The following is a 6,087-nucleotide window of genomic DNA, read 5'->3' on the forward strand; positions in this document are numbered from 1 at the left end:
TTGATATAGATTTATTAAATACTTATAGTTATCTAGCTACACACAATTCAAGTGATTAAAATATAATATTAAATCAATAAAAATACGATAAATATTATAATTATATAATGATATTGGAATGAATTTGAGTTCACAGGTTTATTAACAATTTTGTTTACCGATTAATTATTTGTTATCAATCACGCGATAAAAACAACAAGACCGTAAACTTAATTGAATAAAATGGCTTTATTATTATATTATCAATTGCGTTAAATTAAAATAATGCAAATATAGATATATTTGCTCCTAATTTGCATTTAATTAAAGAAACAGTATTATTAAATGTTTGGTAAAAGCACCAGATATTTATATATATATTAATCAAAGGTTTACGTCTTAAAGTGATGTGTGGATGACACTTAGCACATAAATATATAATAGACACAAAAATGGTAGTAATTAAAATATGAAAGTACTGCTAATATTTTAATCTAAAATCCAAAGATCTATAATTAATATATACAAAAACACAGCGTTTTTTATAAGTTCTGAATATATACACACAAATTCAATAACGTCTATTAAACATTACAGTTTTTTATTTACATAGCTTCATATATAAGATTAGGTTGGGTTATGCTAGCGATCTAAAGTAATTGTCTTTGGCCTATAGACCCATTTTGATACCGTATGACACAAAACTCAGAAGTTTAAAATCACTTTGAACCTTTGGCAAAACTTATAATGCTATTTAAGGGAAGGTCTTGCAGTTGATCAAGATCTTCAAAAAAAAAGGCCTCTAGAGTGGTAATGCCCGCGTATATACTGGACAAAAATATGGTAGATAGAAGGCACTTTCATCGTCTTCTGCACAACTGCTACTGGTATAATTAAAAGGAAGATTCAATGTTCTATGAGTAAATCTATTAGATGACTGATATCTCCGGGTATTTATAGAAAGTTTTCGATTTCCTTTTAATAAAACATGGCCAAACTGCATACAGATGCCTATATATAATTGAGTCTTCCCATATCTTATTAAAAAGTTCAACACAGAAAGCACTCAGTTACAATTTGCATGATGTCAGCGATATGCTCAGTTATTGCTTAAAAATACCATAAATTTATATCCTTGTTTTGATTCCTTTAGCCAGTGATCATAAATAATTGGTTTTATGTATGGTTAATTTTTAATCCTGTTTGGACTTGTAGTTTTAATTTTTAGATGCAATTAAATAATAATATATGTATATAACATGATAAATATGTAATAACTTTTCGTAAACAGTCTTCTTAATTTCTAATCGATAATATCGATATTTACAATCGATAAATAAGTAAAGAAAATATTTTTACATAAAATTAAAACTACAAAAAAAATAGAACCAAAGAAATATAATAACAGTTCTATGAAAATAGATAATTATCGATAGCTAAAACACTTTATAAAAGATATAATTCTGTTTAATCTATTTAAAAACTGGTACTAAACTATTAAAATAATATAAAAACACTCGTTTATTACTATTTATTTATTTTTTTTAATAAAATGGTGAACTTTGGAATGAGTTTTTTTTATAGATAACCACAATTTGTTTAATTTTTTCCAAGTTCTCATTACTGATGGACTTGTTAGAACGCTCAGACTTTACGTTATATTCAATATTTTGCGGTTTTCCTGAAAACGTTTTTACCATTCCCCAACTTATGATTGTGATATAATATCATAACCAGAGGGCTTTTTTTAGCATTTCAAATGTTTTGTGGTACTTAATTCCAATTTTTAATACAATCTAAGCACCGCAGTAGCTTGATATATTTCACGAACTCAACTGTATCTACAAGATACAACAAAATTCTTGTAATCTGTAGTTCAAACACCATATCAGCAGTTAAGAACTAGTTTTAATATCAGATGTACCCTACATATATATAAAAATTGGTTTTATTGAAGTAAAAATATAATAGCTTAACCAAGAAGCAAATTATGAAAAAAGGACATTCATTAGGGTATAGAAACTTTATTTTCCCAAATATGACTAATCGGTTGTGTTGTATTACAACCCCTTTTTTGAGCAAAACATAATATATACTATAGTATATATTATATAAAATATTTATTACGTATAAAAAAGTAACAAGTATAGTATTTAGTAAAATCCGAATTATACCTGATTTTCTGTTCTATCAGTATGTATTGTACTTATAAGGATATATCATATAAACTGAATTAAATTACTTACATTCTTTTTCACTTATTATTTTCTGAAGAGGAGATATTGCATCGCGACCTTATAATTTGTTGTACTCTCTGTTCAGGCTCAGACTGACTCACTGAGTTCTAATGTGCACAAAATTGTAGTATGTGTCGTATGCTTTTATGTTTCAGCTCATCATTAGATTTTGAAAATTAGGTTAAGACTTTTCGCTCGTGCATGAGTACAGACTAGTTTCAGTACTCATTTCAACACGTGCTTCTAGACTTCTCCTCCTCCTTACAGAACTTGCAAATTTCATCGGAGACAATTTTCAGGTTATTTAAGAGGTGATTTAAGCAGAAATATTATTCTTTGCTAGGTCACACAAAGGTACTGAACCTGCAAGTATTGATCTTACTCCTTTCTCTCTAAGCATTTGCTTTGCCTCTCCATTAGTACCGTTCAATAGTTATTATATAACTACTGTATAATTACTATATAGTATATAGTTATGTGTACTATATAGTTATATAATTACAGATTTGGTTAAGTATGGTCAGCTGTTCTAAACACTTCCACTTCTAAGCATTTCCAGTTTTAATGCTGAAATTTCTTTTTTATTCACATATATTGAATTTAATCAGATATTAAAATCTCTAATAAAATACAGTCTAGTTTTATTAGTCACACTTTTTCTATAAAATATGGTGAATTGTGCAATCCACTAATAAATAAGCAGAAATATTGTGCTTATGAAGTATTTGCTAAATTGTTCTTAGGCAATCTTATAACCAATACTAATTTTTCTAAAATAAAAAGATTAGGATATTACTTGCTTATTAAGTTTTCACTCTAAGTACATAGTGTTATCAGTGCTATATATAATTCTCAACACTCATTAAAATGTTTGAAATGTTTTGAGCTTATTAAAATATTCTTATTGGAGAAAGTCTCTTAAGCTCCAGACCTCAATAGGATAGATAAACTCCATTCAGAAGTACTAAATCCATTTCCCTTCAATTAATCGGTGTATGGGCAGTGAAATGACGAACGTTTTACTTTGTAGTTTACAAAATTGGCAGATGTAACATTCTTTTATCTCATCTTAGAAAGGCTGTAGTTAATAGAAACATATCCAAAGGTTATCTGAATTCACATCCGTTTAGACTAAGAAATCTGGCAGCAATTTTGTTATTTACTTTTTGTGTTCGGAAAGTCTTAGTCCTTTAAAAAGGGCCTATACTTTCAAATAGTTTTTATATTTCAGTCTTTAAGTGTATATATTAATACTAAATACACTATTATTGATATTAATTAATAATAATATTAATAAAATGTAATCAAATTTCTGTTTGATTTCATTTGTTATTAATTAGTGTTAATATTTGTAATTAGAAAGCAATTTATCATATAGATTAATCATTGCTTCTTAAATTATTCAATCTATGTCAAAATTGTGTATTCAAATGACCTTTAATAACCTCTAATTCATCACATGGTTTTAACTTGTCCTTAACTTTATGACTGGATCACATGACTTTAAGTCACTTTAACGTTCTGAAAGATTGAGCAAAGCATCATGAACTCAAGTCGCACTGTTCTTTCACTAATTCATTATACTTCCATCTACTTTAGTTCTGGTATTCCAATAAGACAATATACTAGTAACTCTAGTCTAACTCTTAACAGATATTTCTCATAGTATAAACTCCTATACTCGTATATGTATGAATAGTACCTTTTTAACTATTACTTTATTTCATTTAAATACTAATATTAAAAATAAATTTTAAAACTCCTCAGTTATTTTTGAGATATTATGTTAGATTATAGTATATTATAATTAAGTATTCAGAATATATGCAATATGTTTTTGGTCCTATCTGACAGTCTTGTTTTACTGGTTTATATTTATATAAAAAGGAATATTTATTTTTATCGTTAAAGATTTAAAACAATTTTTATATAAAAATAATTTTAAGTATAAAAGTCAATCAGAATTATGTATTGCATATATTTATTATATTATATTCATATTAAATTCATTCATTCTATATCATTCTATAAAATCAATATATATAAAATGAAGTAAGTAAATACATATAAATTTAAGCTTCAAACCTAACAAATATATTTCAAAGTTTTGAAATTTATACGTACTTACTAAATAAAATTTTTAAAGTTAATTATGATGAAAGAAAACTATTTTATTAATAGAAGAGTTTTTGAGTAGTAATGAATCGTAAGAACAAAATTATTTTTATTTTTAATCAAATTTTTTGTTTGACTGTACAGATGTTTGAAGTATTGCTAAATTTTCATCTTTCATCTAAATTTACACCTTAAAAATATCCGTTGCTTTTATAAGTTTATATATGTTGGTTGGATTACAAGTAGTAGATTTAGAACTTTGAACCTCTCAAATAAAAAACAATGACATCGAGTATTTCGTTTGGTCAAATTTATCTGAAATTTTCGCTGTTTCAATATCAAGTTTTTTTTTACTGTTTTTACTAAATTCTTAGAATATCACACTACTATTCAAAAATTCTATAATATGTTTTTATATTATAAACAATTTCCTAACTTTAATATTAAATTATTTAGTGTATATTACACTACTATTCAAAAATCCTATAATATGTATTTACAATTTAAATTAACTGAATTTTTATACATTATAAAAAATTTTCTAACTTAAACATTTAATTATTTAGTAAATATTAATTACAACTATTAACTTTTACAACTATTATTTAACGTCAATTATGATGGAAGTGACTATTTTACTTAATAGGAACTATTGTATTTAGTAGAGAGCTTTTGAAAATTAGTGAAGCATAACAACAAAAATTTCCTTTTATATTATTTTATTATAATAGTATATTAATAGTTTTTTTATTAATAAATATTTTTTGTTCAATATAAAAATATTATATGCATTAATTAATTCATATTTTATATCGATAGAACTCTCAACCCTTTAGGCGTTATAGAACGCCTCCAAACTATGTCTAATCGAATATTGTCTCTATATCAGCTTTATTTTATACCCAAATGCATTTGTTTTAGTTTCTTTGTGTTTTTCCAAAATGTCATTAAACTGTTCAAATATTTCTCCCTTGTTAACGAACTAACTCACTGCAGTTTTTCACAGAACAACTTAATCCAATTTGAAAGTTTATTGACACTTGTTTATATATTTAAGCAATAAATTGATTAATGATTGCTTGTTTTATTTTCATTAAAAATGTAAGAAAAAATCAAGAAAAATTGAAAAATCGACTTAACAGTCATTTTTCTTTATTTTCGAAAAAATAAGTAAATAAATAGATTAAACATTAAAAATCCATTAAAGAAGAAAATTTTATATACAATGTAATTTTTTTGTTTTGTCTCTTTCAGTATTGTGACTGCCGGCGGGCGCTTCTCGAAGATGGCGCCTCGGATATAGTTGTTAATGTATATGTAGCAGGCGACATCCATGTGCCTCATGTAAGTTAAAAAATAGTTGGATTATTGTTATTTTATTATATTTTTTATATAAAAGTTTTGGTGTTGACAAATTTAGGCCTTGGAAATCTGAGGCTCTCATCGTTGGCCGCATAGACAATGACAGAAGATTCCGACTCGATATCTGAGGAAGAACGCAGTTTGTTCCGTCCCTTCACCCGCGAATCATTGGTGCAAATAGAACAACGTATTGCTGCAGAACATGAAAAACAAAAGGAGCTGGAAAGAAAGAGAGCCGAGGGAGAGGTGGTAAATATTTAATACTATTGATGTCTGTGTGTATGTTTTAATATTTGTTTTATTTATTTTTAAATACATATATTTATATATATACATATAAATATTTTTGTACAAAGTTTATATACATAATAACTATTTTCTAATCTTAACCCCT

Source organism: Teleopsis dalmanni, chromosome 1, assembly GCF_002237135.1.
Source record: "Teleopsis dalmanni isolate 2A chromosome 1, ASM223713v2, whole genome shotgun sequence".
In the NCBI taxonomy this organism is placed as follows: Eukaryota; Metazoa; Arthropoda; class Insecta; order Diptera; family Diopsidae; genus Teleopsis; species Teleopsis dalmanni.